The sequence below is a fragment of the Bemisia tabaci genome, chromosome 1, assembly GCF_918797505.1.
Source record: "Bemisia tabaci chromosome 1, PGI_BMITA_v3".
NCBI lineage: Eukaryota > Metazoa > Arthropoda > Insecta > Hemiptera > Aleyrodidae > Bemisia > Bemisia tabaci.
In genome coordinates this window covers 17451843-17466937 of record NC_092793.1, presented here as the reverse complement: position 1 = coordinate 17466937, position 15095 = coordinate 17451843, and the positions used below count along the sequence as shown (strand labels likewise).

General features: G+C 41.2%; 1 protein-coding gene across 1 annotated transcript in view; it reads left to right on the top strand.

The window, feature by feature from the left end:
• The window catches only part of lft (Limb expression 1 family member lowfat), a 137299-nt gene that overhangs the window by 54959 nt on the left and 67245 nt on the right, over positions 1-15095 (top strand). The window lies entirely within an intron of this gene.

Here is a 15095-nt window from a genome sequence, read left to right as displayed (position 1 = left end):
CGCTTATTTTTTAACACAGTTATAAATATTTCTCCCTGAAATTTCCTGGTCCTTTTGATAAAATTGAGAATAGAATTCTCTGAAATACTCGAAGGAAAATGTTCATGAGTCCTCTTAAAAAGTCATCTCTTCTCAAAGGAAATTTGGCAACCGCTGAAGGCTCATACGACGTTCTTCCGTGGCACGGCAGAATTGGACCGAGGCGGTGAGTATCACTTCCTCCTCCACAATGTGCCACCGCACCAGGCACTAAGCACCACCTCCGCCAAGATCTGTTGGTCACCAGGAGGGGGGGGGGGGGCGCCCGCCGCAGGCAACCCGAGAAGGGGGGAGGGTGGTGAAAGAAGGAGAGCGTGAGAAGGCAGGAGCAGGACGGGCTGGTGAAGAGGGGGGGCGCGCGGGGGGGGCATGGGGGGCACCGGTGCTCGACAACCGGGTACACGGTCCCGAGTTGGGAGCGAGGATGATGCCAGAGCGAACGGCGGCGCTCAAAGGAGCGAGATACTAGGAGAGGTTGGACACGAAACTTTTGACGAAAAGTGCAAATTATTATTTTTATTTCGTCGCAATACAGATTGTAAAGGGTGTTTCCAAGTGGAAATTTTACGAGAAAACCAGTGGGACCCCTTTTGATCCTCTGCGTCTCTTATTGTTGAAGGTATTAGCCTTTAAAATTTTTGAATGAAGAGTGGGAATTTAAAGCCTGGTAAGCGTCATGAGGCGTTGTTAAGATTGTGCATAGGTTATTTTTGTTTGTTTTTTTCTGGAAAAGAACTTGAGCGCCATCGCCTCAAGAACTGCATAAAGGGAAGTTCTCTCTAAAGTTCTGTCGTATTTTCACGATATTTTTATTCTCTGGTCTCAGAATTCGCGTAAAATGAGAGACAAAGCTAGAGAATCTCAGCAACACCCGGTGGCGCTTACGAGGTTTTGAACTTCCACCCTTGACACCATGTCCGACCGCTCCCATCGACTCGTTCCACTGAGCGGCGCGGCGGCGTAAGTACGCGATGGAGAATCATAGTAAAAGTCATGTCTGGCAAGCGGAGAGCAATCGATAGATGGAAGTGCATCTTAATAATGAACTCTCTTGTTTTACGATGTAGTTTGCATGCGTGGTAAAGTCTGAAGTAGCTTTTAGCCGGCCCAGAGTATACACCCGTTAGCTCAGGTCACTTTTTATAGGTTCGGATTTGCATATAAATAGTCACCTTTGAGCAGCATGATAATTAAATATGTTATAGATCTCTTCCATACGATGATCCATCTATCTTGTATGCATGCAAAGTGCATCATTATGGCCTGCTCCATGCCTCATACTCCGCTCGGCCTCGCGATCCCTTATGCTCTCCCGTTCCCCCGTAACCAAGAGCCACCTAACTCCCATGTGAAAGTCTTCCGCGGTTACGTGGTTTTTAATTCGCGCTCAGTGCCCGCTGCCCAACATTCATTCCACTTCGGGTCAGCTCTACTTTTCCCCCTTATTTCTCTTTCCGTATTCCTCGGCAAAATAGACGTGAGTCCCTGCCCCCCCCCCCTCCCCCGTTCCCTCCTTCCGGCTACCATCAACCGCTGATCGGCGTTCGCGGTCGCGTACCCTCTACGATCTACGATCGCCCTATTTGCAATGCGTGAGAATCACTAATTTTCATTTGTACTCTCGATTCTCCCTTCAGCTCCTTCGCTCCTGTCTCTCGTCCCGATCTTCGGCCATTGGTCAGTATCGGGTATCGCAAGTCACGGCACTGGCAATGTGAGCTTTTTTCCGGAAAAGGGGGGAGGGGTAGGTGCGCTCAGAGACGATAGGCGAATTTCCGCGAGTGGATTTGGTCTACTTTTTCAACCAGATCGGCAGGGTTGCAAACCAAAGGAGAGAAATTCTCTGCTGAAGTCAAAGACTAAACATATTTGCTTGATGAATTTTGTCCAATGTTTGAATCCTTTCACTTTTCGACCCACCCTTCGAGGTGGGAGAATTTTGGATGTGGTCCTCATTCCTATCAGCATGAAAATCAAATGTTGGAGGCGCATCCTCGTCTGGAGGGCATTTCGTTTCGTCGTGACGGAGGTTGTAACTCGACCGAATTCAGTCACGGGAATTCGCCTGATATGTTTTAAGGACCCCGCACAACCATCTTCCCGAAAGTGTGAAAGTTACTTTCGGAAATCATCGCTCAGTGACCCATTACCTTAAGAGGTGACCAATCGGTTTAACAATCCTAACCTAATTTGCAAAAACTTGCCGAGCTAAGTACTAGACGCGACATTCATCGGTCATCATTAGGGACATTTTATTCGATATTTTGCTTATCAGTCATCATTGGGCGAAAAGTAGCGTCAATCTCCGAACTTAACCTGTGCCTCACCCGATTACATCGCTTAGATTGTTTACAATGCAGGGTCTTCAAAATATATCACATCATGCAGCACTTTGATTAATGTTTTTTCATGCACTACGCATTTGAAACTCCCAAGCCACGTATCTCGGTTTGCGACGTTATAGTCTTCCTGTCGTATTTTATTTATTAAATGGAAAGTTACTCAACTGCTGTGTGTCATAATGAATCTATTTTGTAGACCCTTGAATAAAGCCCAATGTATACGAACACGAAATATTATTGCATTCGATTGGTCGAATCCAATGGTTGATTTTTGCATACATCCTTTCTGCTTTTTTTTAGGGCTTACGACATATATTTTTTGGGGGAGAAACTGCCTATAGTGTGCATCTAGGTGTGATCGACCCGCTTTTTTGTCAGAAATTTAAAGTGAAACCGGTGTTTTTGCAAAGTGTGTTCGATATCTTCCTATTTGCTTACTCTCGCCATTTGTTCACCTGTATGCACGTTTAGAGGATAGGTCTTCACGGAGTTTAAAATTAGGAGAGACGCGAGTCGGAAAAGAAAATAATACATATAGTCACATCGTGAGTTAGTGTGCACGTGATGACTTCAACCCAAGGTTAAGACAGGAAGAGGTCAGGACACGTCCGATAGCGTATACACCCTCTTTAATTGGGCCGTCCCATTTTCTCGGCGAAATTAAGTGATCTTTCTAACTGCTGATTGGTCCGGGCCCTCGTGGGTGCTCGCGTTACAAGCGGCCGTGGAAACCGTACTTACGGGCTATATAGACATACCGGTCGCGTTCCGGCGTCAAATCCCGGAACGGACGGTATATCTACACAGCCCATAACTTTTTTTCCAGTTAGGATACACCGCTGATCCTCTTAGAAGTGGTAAGAGTGAGTACGTTGGGTTGCAGAAGCGTTGTTGGGAGGGCGCAGAAGGAAAGCCGGGAGAGGCGCGTGTAGAATCGCTGAAAGTGCATCAGGGCCGGTTACGATCTCGGTGCAACGATGCATCAGCTGGCTACTCTGCCGTGATTATAGCAGTTACCGCGTTCCAACTTGGGCTCCGGCTCCGGCCTAGTCTCCTGCTTCCTTCGTCCGCGTCCTCTTCCGCTCCACAATAGAGTTTCCACGACCTAGCTAGCGCGCCACACGCTCCAAGTGGCAAACTTTCTGCGAACCCCCGCGCCCCGTCGCTACCACTAGACAAAAAGCGAATTTTTGCGATCCAATCGGTGATAGCAGGAGCCAATTAGAATTCAGATTTTTTTTTTTTAAAAAAAATGAAATTAAAACGAAAATAAGAAAACACGGAACCCTGAAACACAGCAAATTGCAAAAACATCCGACTTGAATTGACAAAACAAAAAAACAGAAAAAAATGACGAAACAAAAATTCTGGTGAAGGATGAAGTTTTTGGCATCGATTGCATCAATTCAAAAATCGAATTCAAGTCCCGAGGTGAATTCGGAATTTCAAATTGATGGATTTCAACGGTCTCCGGTGAGACCAACGAAGAAGTCGAATATCATTTTAAAAAAATGCACAATCCTCGAATATCATTCAACGGTGAATGATATTCGATCGCTAAAATTCGCTTAAAATGCGAATTGATGCATTCTGATCCAATTCTCAAAATTTAACTAAGAACACATCTCGCGGAAAGCAGATCACTGGAAACAACTCCTAACTATCACGTTCTAACTATCTCGTATCTAACGTTTCTAGTATACACTGGTCACGGAAATCTGAATTTCCCGCTCGAAAGACTGAAAAAAAAGACAAAATCACTGAAAGACGACAAAATTAGAAATTACTATTCTCTCAGGAAATGAGAGATTTTGTAGCCTTTTCTCGTTTGTGTTTTTTTTTCCTAAATCCGATTTTTTTTAAATACCTACATTTAAAAAAATTGCAAAATTTGCCGCCCCCTAGATTTGCCGCCATGGGCCGCGGCCCATGTGGCCATCTCCTTAATCCGGCCCTGTCTGGCACAAAGGTGGAGCTACATTTTGCGATGAACCCTGTCGCCCGTACAACTCAATGCTTTTCCGGGCTCGTCTCAATGTTTGATTACGCCCTTTTGTCCGCCGAGCGATGAAACAACGTTTTCATTTGAACTTTGCATAACGTTGGCGGCGTAAAAGCAGTTGCCATGGCATCCATAGCTGACCACCAAAAAGGAGACAGAATATTCACGCTGCACGAGTTCATTCACCGGGATCTTTGTCCCTATTTTTGCGCAGCAGTGGCGTGGCGTGCTTTGCGATTTATCGATTGATCTGCCATTTAAACCTATGGAAGAATATCAATTAACGGGGTGTTCGCAACGAACACCTTTAAATTCGATTCTTTATCATAGCTTTAAATGGGGGAAATATCGATAATCGATCATTCACACCTCGCCACTGTTGCGCAGCAGGCTTTTTTGTCCGACTGCAGCGTAACGCAACGGTTTGCGCGCCACCTCATTAGACATTACTCTCTCCTTCCGAGCAATTAATGAAATTACGACAACTTCTTCCCGGCTGCTCCACAACCCCGTCCACAATATTCATGGTCATTTGGCCGTGCGTCGTTGCCAATGTAAGAAATTGCTTCACCTTGGTTGAACGCAAATTCTTAATCGTTTTCACAGATAATGACAACATCGCGCGCGCCTCCTTTGAGTTCAAATTCTACTCATTTCTCCTGCGTTGCAATCATGAATGAGTGGTAACTGATTGTGAGCGGACAAATAGAATAAAAAACCCCTGTCGTATTCTGCCGTGTCAAGGAAAAACGCCGTATAAACATTCGAGGTTTGCCCAATTTCCCTGCTTACAACATGCATTTCGGAGGAAATTTATGGGCGTTTTTCCTTTAATTTTCAAACACTATGGATTAAATTGCGAATAAAATGGTCTGAAAAATTGGTTGAAAAATATTTACGATTTGTCTAGTAAATCCTTTCTTTATTGAAGGAAATATGCCAACGTGTAAAGGTTCATGCGGCATTTTTCCTTAGCACGGCAGTATTTTCGAAAATTTTTTGAACATTTATTTTAGCCCCTAGTCTACTTTAAATATATATTAATTCAATTTCTTTTAAATATGGCAAGGATTGGCTGTGTTCTCTAAGAGTGGATATAGTGTTTCCTGTGAGCGTGTATATCTATGAGTCCATACAATTATTTTAAACAATGATAAGATAAGAGTCGAGTCTAAAAAGCCACGTGATATTCGTTACAATTTCTACGCCCTTGAGATAATTTTTCAGACTTAACTCTTCGTGTTAAATCGTTGAAAATTTAGAAATATTGTAAATCAGATTGTTACGAAATGCATCGATCCCCTTGCCCCCTAGACTTGGAAAGACCTCTCTTCCATACAACTCTTTACCTTTATTGTTCCAGTTTCGGTGTTCCGAAGTTCTGGAAGAATTTTTGCCATTCCCAAACACACGCTTTCCCCTCAAATACTGAGGTGAAATAACGCTTCCAAACCCTGAATATTTTCCGCGTGTTTCTCGCAACTTTTCTGCTACGTTGTGAAGTTTCTTCAGTGATGATATTGAACAGGCATCCTTCGATAAATGCCTTAATTTAGATTTTGGCAATATACGACTTGCGTCCCGCAGTAGTTGAAAACCTCTAAGTTGAAGCCACAATGGAAGGGATCGTCAACGATATGGTGGGAGTCCACCTCTATATATATCCGATCAAAGTCTCCAATTTCTATGCTCACATAGGGAGCAAATACATTAGGTGGGTTGCCGTGGAGTGTGGAGTCCCTACATTAACAGGCATCTTTGCTGATCTGTTTTTCCCTAACTGTGCATGAGGACTTTGATTAGATATGGAGAAGACCCTGCAAATAACGCGGGCGATCGCCTTCATCACGGCCTCAACTTCGAGAGCTTTTTTTAAGCCTAGGATTTTGTTTTAAAGGAAACCAGCGCAATCGTGATTCCCACGAAAAAGAGCCGGAATTGCAAATCCGTGTAGAATGCAAGAGCCGCATTCAAAATAATTGCATTTTTGAGCTTTCGACTCAGATGTTTTTGAGGAGCTAGGATCACTAGTGGACGTTGTTTGAAGTGACTGAGAGGCATTTGAGCGATGGTTGTTCGGTCCGGTAAGCGTGTAATGCGCGCTCAACGCGTGAAGCTCGAGAGATTCTAGTCTTCATGCATGGTTTAGTGTTCAACACGCGGAAAAAATCCCAACATCCACCGCTGCGGCGCGGCGCTTACAGCTCACTAGGAGCGGAATTTCTTTCTTCATTTTAAGCGCTTAGAGCCGATAGGAGGCATGTTTTTCTTTCAACTCGCCTCTAGAATTCTAGAGTCGTAGAATCTTACAGCGGTCAAACCGCGAAATAGTCATTTCCGAGATGCCGGAAAAGTGCCTTACATTATTAGGTAAGATTACCTCATAAGACCATTGTTAATGCAATTAATATCAATTAACGGAGAGTAAAGGCAACAAATCTTCCTGGGAGACACATTCAACCATAGTGCACGGATAATTTGAGCTTCACAATCACACCAAGAGATTATCTCTGAGATTTTTAATGACATTTTTGTGTAAGGGTTTTTTTAGTATATTTTCCGGAGGACATAGACTATTTTTGTTTATTTGTCTCTTTGTTAGTTTGTTTGATCGGCTGTGCGTTCGTTTGTTCATTCGCCTGTCCGTTTGTTCGTTCATCTGAATTTGGGATCATAACCCCGAACTTACGGCTTATTGAGTTATTGACACCCACATACGTTTGTTGATACGTATTCCTACGTATGTTACGTGTCACTCCTCTGTTTGACGCTTATTTTGCCGTCACTTAGCGGAAGAAAGTAAATATTTTTCAACGTCGCAAAATTTCCCTCGTAATTTGTATTTTCAGCAGGAAACTATGGGGCATCAATATTATAAAAGTTTCCCCAATTTTCCATACAGATTACTGTCAAACATTAGCTAAATTGGGGTAAGGAATTACGCCGTCAATTTCTTGTTATTGAAGATTTTCTCGATAATGTATCGATGGACAAAGTGCGGTACCCACGCATCTCCATTCGCGACGTTTCAAACTTTTTGCCCAACTCAATTTTTTCTTTTGAGCACTTATTAACGTAATCTCTTGAAAACTTTTTCGATTTTTCCTCCGTGTCAGGAGAAAATTCTGAATCAATTTCAAACTATAAAGTTGAATCGTTCCTATTCGAAAAAATAAAATAATAGTAGACATTTTTCAACACTGCAATGGAGAAACATGGTTTCGCTCTGTGGCCATCAGTAAGCTCCATCTACGTAGCTTTTGAAAACGTTCGGAAGTTTCATCTATTATTTTTTAGTTTACCCGATCTAATTCGACAACATTGGCTCTGAATGTTGAATGGGGTCATTTTCCTCAATGCTTGAACTTCGCATGAAGCGGGTAGTCGTTAGTTGCACTAGTCTGAAGCTTGAGAAGGTGTTGCCGCAACAACGGAAGACTTATCTTACGACGGATCATTTGATTCGTTTACATCGTAATATTCCATTAATTTTTTATTGGCAGCTGACAACGCTGGCTCCTCCTTATCCTACGCATGCGCCGGTTCCGCTAGAGTTAGCAGCGTAGCGCCAGCGACGGGCTTCTCAGTGATAATGCCACGAATTCCCAAGTTCCGTTCTATTACCTCTGGATTAAACGGCTTCATGCGCGAGTTCACTTAACCTGACCTATCTCAATCCTTCTATTTTCAATTTACCACTTAAATGCGGATTCCACACCGGGAGGCGGAGGACGGAAATAGAGACGATATATTGTAGAGACCTCCCACTGCTATCTTCCTTTTCGTGTACAAGTTACTTCCGGACAAAAAGAAAATACGAGTCTGCATTGAATGGGGAAAGTAAGTGACCACCCGATCCTCCCGCGCTTTTTTTCCGCCAATCACGACCACTTTTTCATCCCTTAAGGAAAATAACATGGAAAATCGAGACCATGTATTTCTTTCGAATAATTTGGTCAATTTTTCAGCAAAAAATAAAAATATGTTTACGATTGACTTCTTGAGGATTTGGCTTTTCTGTTGATGTATAATACGCTCCTCTTACTCCAAAAACACCACCGATCTTGATTTTTGAAGTTTCAATTTTCTTCACAGTCGGGTCACACAAAAACACATGTTTTTGACCAGAGAGCTAACGGGATAGTCCAAAATATCGACCCGTCTGGAGGAAAATTCAAGTTTCAAAAATCGAGAAGTGCAAAACGTATGCTTACAACAATCGTATGATATTTAAGTAATTCAGTGAGTTAGCAATCTTATTACACATCTGTTTTTATTTTCTTTGTTTCAGGTATGAATCCGCATGGTATTTGGATTTCCCATCTATAACTTATTGAAATGTTGATCATTCCTGTACAGATTATATAAGTGTAATCCGTGATTATCTCAACAGAATGGTAAACATTGATTGAACACTTAGCTTTTTATTACGCACTCAAGCTCACATTTGAAAAGGTGTCAAGTAGAATGGCTTAATTGCACTGGAAATGATTTAAATATTAACGTAGCAGTTATGTATCAGGTAGATTTCGAAGAAAAATCTACCTATGTTTTATTTATCGACGTATGTGTGCTTTAAATTGAAAATGTCAGGACATTTTCACCGAGTCAACTAGTTCTGTTCAATGAAAGCTCATAGAACGAGATAAGCGTGTATGTTTCGAGTTGCAGGACGCATAACTATGCTCGTCAAGCGCGACATGATAATTCGTAAACAGAAATGAAGCATTAAAAAGTTACAGACACGTGGAAACGCGGAGACTATGGGTGACTTTAACGCAAAGTTAGGATAGTAAACCATGGCGCCAAGTCCATACAAATCCTGGAAGTTCACTGATTTTTCCACTAAATCCAAATCAGTCGTGAAGGGCCGAGTGAGTGTGGGATTAGGAGCACAGCTTTTTATTGAACGTGAGATTTAAACAAAAAATTTATCCAGAAAAAAAAAAACGAAACTAGGTTCAAAATTTGTTTTAACTAACAAATTCAAGCACGAATGATTCCTTGTGAATGGATCTCTTGCATACCATCCTTTTAGGCCTTAAGCTCCATGACTTATCCTCAAATTACCGACAAGTCCGTCCTCCGTACTCTTCCTATATAGTTACTCCAGCCAGCCGATATCTGCCTCTAAGATTTTCTCATTGGTTAACGATTTTGTCAAAGCTTCGTAAAAATACCGAAGAGTCCAATGTTGGCGCTCCATGCGAGTGCGTACTTCTCAGTTCTCATGTTCCTCGCGACGGGAACCGGGAAAGGAGATTTGGCAACGATTGGAGAGTGGTGAGTGGCGCACAGTGGATCGAGTCAATTGGAGAGGTCGGCCATGACAGCCATAAAACGGCCATAAAACTACAAATGTCGACGTTTATTTTGTCACGGTTTAAATTCTAAAGGGTGTCTCTTAAAGAAAATGTCACGAGGAAACCAATGGAACCCCTTTGAAAACCTCAAAATTTTGTATGAACGGAGTTACGAGCTTTTGAAGTTTTCAAATTTCGTCCGACTTCCCCGATTGACTCGTTCCATTGTGCGGCGCGCGGATCTGGACTCGCGATCCGCAATGTGCATGTTGGATGCTGCGTTGATCGCGGTTAATGTCGATCGCGAGGAGGGGGGTGAGGATGGGGGCACGGGGGACAGCGGCACCAGGCATGGGGCACCGGGGTCAGGGGTCGCCAGCTCTGTCTTAGCTCGGCTTCTTCAGTGAGCTCCGTTCCGGCGTGCGGCGTTGGGACCCGCCCTTTTCCCCATACCGACAACCCCCGTCCTCGCCTTCCTCTCCACCTCCTCCTTTTATTCAGATTATTTTCCCGTCAGCGCGAGCGCGAGATAAAATCATCACGGGTCATCCGTCTTTCGCTCAGGGACACTCATTTCACCTGGATCTTCTTCTTCTTCTACTAACGACTAGGGCATGGCCCTGTTTGTCAAGCCTTCGAGTGCCGAGCACAAAATATTAAAAATATAATAATTATCTGTAAAGATTCGTTAAGTCAATATAACAAATAGCAACAGGAACATTCAATCATCTTCAGGAGAAGAGAGCTATTTTTGTGCCAATCTCTAGGCGGTCGTCCAGGCAGTCATTTTCCAATGGGTTGTCCAGTCATACAAACTTTGCCAGTCTCTCTTCATCCATTCTGTCAACATGCTCCGACCACATCTTTCTCCTCATCCTAGTCACTTGGCTACATCTTGCACATTACAACCACCATTCACCAATCATTTCACCTGGATAAAACTGGAAAATCTGGGATTCATCGCTGATGCTCCGGTTTCATGAGCGTGAAACAATCCGTTGCGTGAGGCATTTTCTACAAGCTTTGGGTCCTGCATCGCAGGGCTCTTATGTAACCGTAGGTTAAAGGGACCACGTTTAGTAGAAAGGAATCAAGCTATATCAGCTATTCTGCCGCGTGCTAAGGAAGAACGCCGTATGAACATTCGAGAGGTGCCAAATTGCCTCCGATAAAATTGTGTTTTCAGACGGAAGTTATCCATATTTTTCCTAGAAATTTTCAGATATCTAAGATTAAGCTGCGAACAATGTTTCCTGAAAAATTGGAAGAAAAATATTCATAACTTTCCCAGTAAACAGGTATTTTATCAAAGGCAACTTGGCAACGCCGGAAGGCTCATACGGCGTTGTTCCTTAGCACGACAGTATTGCTAAACTTAACTTGGCAATTTACTTTTTTACAAGAGAACGTTTGTACGGATTCTTTTGAAACTTTTAAGGAATTGTTTGTGCGGATTCTTTTGAAACTTTTAAGGAATTTGCTATATACTGTGCAGAAAATTTACTGAAATTTGCAGAAAAATTCGCACAACCGTTTTCATGTAAAAAGTTAAATTGCCCCGATAAATTTGCCGATAGCTGATGTGACTTGGGTTCTCTCTGCTTAACGTGGTCCCAATCAAATTTCTGACTGGACTTTTTTCTGACTCTTCAGCGAAAAAATATACCAAAATGTTGAGATGCACGATCGAAATTTTCCTATACAGTGACCATGACTTTGCCGCGTTTGTCGTCCTAGGGTTTAAGAAAGGGCCGCAACCCACATTTTAGGACGGCAGCGTTGTTATATATTTACACAATCAATACATACCTCTGAAAATTGACAATGCCATGATAATGATAATTAGTAGTGGTTTACTGCATCTGCGTAGTAGGCAACGTTGAAATTCAGTAATGGTGTAAGAGAAAAAATCAGAACTTGAGTTAGTGTCGCATGCGTCAAATACTAAACGAATTCAATCATAACATCTGGATGCAATTTTTCGGGCTCCGTGGTTGTCCGTGTGTTGTGAAGGTGTTTTGACAGTCCAGGCACTCATCACTTTACCTACGGCCCGCGGCGCCTACATGCAGCCAGCTTTACTGACTGCGCGGGTCCAAAATGATAGAGCGCATGAGCGCTATCAATTCTTCGTTGATCCTGCAAAAATATCTTCTAGACACGAATAGTTGCATGCAGGCTTAGAATAAGAGTATATTAGGTGCTTCTTTTCAAATTTTACACTATTTATACAGTAATATAATACAAAAAAATTATGTACTTTATCACAACTCACATAGCTTCAAAACAAGATAGAAAATGATGGATGCTCAGCCCCGACACATCGATGATCGCGAAATTTGCGCGGCCCGCGCAATTTTCACGTTCAACACTCACCGATGCACTGATGACTTCCATTTTCGCCTCCCATTTGCTACGTGGGCAGACGGCACACAACTACCGTGGCCATCGGGGCGATTATTGAAATGACATCGACTCTATGTCGCCGCTTACGACAAGACATATAGCCCTATCTTAACCGTGTAATATATCGCAATTCGATATTCAAAACCATTACCTACAATTTCAGATATAAAAATGCAAATTTTTTGCAGCCTCGCTAAACGACTTATCAACCATGCATTCCAAAGTTTCTTATCACAGGGCTGTGAAAATATACAATCTAATAAATACAAAATAACCAAATATCTAAAAAGACAAAATTTCAGTTACAGTCAGTTTCAGTCTTATTGTTGCACAAACTAGTTATTTGACAAAAAAAGAAGATGATCACTCAATTGAAAGAAATTGGCGCCCAATCACAACGACAAGTTAAAAAAAATACTGTGGGAGAAATTTTTTAGGATGCGGACCTCCAAAGAGCCTTCAAAATTAAAAGTATACAACAAGTGATAGTGCCATGCATTCTGCATATCAAGGGCCAATACACATTTATACACCGGCTACGTAAATCTGCTAAGTTACAAAACATGAATCTTAATATCGCGACATGCTGAGCATAATATACTGAGAAATATTTTTCACAAGTTGCCCTCACAAAAAAAACAAAAAGAAAAAATCTAAATGCTTTTGCTTTAATGACCTTTAATTTGGGAAATATTCTCATAATATTGGTCTTATTATAATGACGAGAATTTTTATCCTCAGGGCCTCGGGTCCCCGATAAAGAGGCTAAACAGTTGAACGATCCAGTGGCGCCTACCAGGTTTTGAATTTTCACTCTGGAGTATATTCGATGAATCACTGTCAAGACATGCACACCATTCCGACGTTTATAAAATTCGCGGGAGTCGGGAGCAAATCTGAACTGAGGAGGAAAACATGGCAAAATATACGACGAATTGATATGAGAGGCACCACAGTTTAACAGTCAAAGATGTTTATTGAACCACTCAACATTTTTTACTATTCATTGAAGAGCCGAAAAAGACGAGGAAAAGTTGACGGAAGTTTAAGGAAAAGAAGACATAAGGTGTGATGTGTGAAGCTGCAAATTCACTTATCTCCCTAGAGCTTAGGTTATTCTCAACTGAGTGATGCCAACTGGTTCTTTAATCAAAGTCAGAACTCCAGTATCATCTTCTCAGCTCATAAATTGATTTCGGATTTTTATGATGCATCTGAATGGATTTTCGTATGATGTAGGAGCGCGATTCCTGGAATGTTTCTGTGGTTTTTCTTGTTCCTTATGAATTAAACTTTTACATTCCGACGGTTAAAATAGATGGAAAGCATAAGCGCCCTAATTGTCCATTAAAGGAGCCAGGTTTTTAACCAGTAAGAGCCTCTACGATTGAACTTCCTAATAACACACCGGAATAAAAAAAGATAGTCTTATGTGAACGTATATTATTTTAATCTTCAAGAAACATTTTTTAGAGAATAATTGAAAATTGTTCAAAACGATTTTAGAAACAATGAGAGGATTTTGAAGTCTGATGAAACCTTTTTCAAATGATTCTAACGGTTGACTGTTAAAGTAAGAAAGACGTATGTTTTTGAAACCCCATTTTCAAAAATACTTTTAAAGTGCAAAAAAAATCGGGACTTTCTGATTATTTTTTAAAATATCTCAAGAACGTTTGTATTACGATTTTTTAATCGTTTTTTCAGTGATTAAAACAAAATTTAAAATTTTCAATTTTTTCCATGACTTTCAAATATTTTAAAATACTTTTAAAATGGTTACAGAATGATTTTGAAATATATCAAAAATGCATTCAAGTCCCCATAATTTATCTCCTTAAACGTCTCAACGTAGTTTTTTGAGTATTTTTGTTGTTCCCCGCCTTAAAACAGAAATATTTCAAAAACATTTTCTAAGCGTTATTGTGTGATTATGGTATGATCAAAGGGATCCAATAGCTGCTTGGGCTGCTTTTGACATTTTAAGGACTAGAGGATCACTTTTAATTGTAGTAGAGACATTTTTCCTCTCTGATACTAAGTAGACTTGACCGCACTTTTAGCGTGAGACAATGGCAAGTATCTATTACTTTTCCCTTTTTCAACTGCCGCAATTTCTCAGTATCTCTTCGGTGGCCTTACGCCCACAAAGTGATTTTGGCTATTATGATCCCCGAGAATACCATTCCTCTTACGGAGTATTTCTGCAAAAAAAAAAAAAAAAAAAAAAAAAAAAAAAAAAAAAAAAAAAAAAAAAAAATTGACAGCAACAATCTTTTTTTGTGTTTAAAGTTATAAATCAACGTTCCTTTTTTCTCCTTTAATTTTCGTTTTATACTGTTCGCCCTTTTTACAATCAGTCTTTTGCGCAAATTCACGGCTTTTATTGGCCTCGTAGAACATTTTTTTTACCATCGATCTTCTGTTCACACCTATTGGATGTCCTAAGGTAGTCATTGAATAGACGCTACGTCTGCGATCCCTCAGTGAACTTGTATTGCTTTTTTGTTAAGTATTCTTCAGTGATACTCTCCTTTATATCTTAACTAGTTCATCGAGCGATTTTTTTATTTTTCTGGACCTTAAATGATAATAAAAAGTATCTTTGAAAACAGGCCGGCAAGAAAAATTGCCTAAAATTTATGGGATGTCACGGCCCATCAAGGACTTGCTCGTTAAATTAAGGTGTGGGTCCTGCATGCAGGGTTGTCAAGTTTATTTATTTATTTACCTCAACTGATTGCCTCTTTTAACCGGCTTAGAAAAATTCAACTACACCTACGACGTCAAATATTAAGGGTAAAAGTTTACTTCTGTGTAATCTCCTGTTCCTGCCTGTTTCTTGAGATCTGGCGCAGTTTTAACGGAGGAGGGTAACTGATATTGGGCTCCAATTTTCAATTAGGACCACAATAATTTCTGTCTCATCCGTAAAAACACATATGTCTACAGGGAAGCTGATGGCACATACGTTGTTTTTAACTGGACCAGAAATTATTTTTC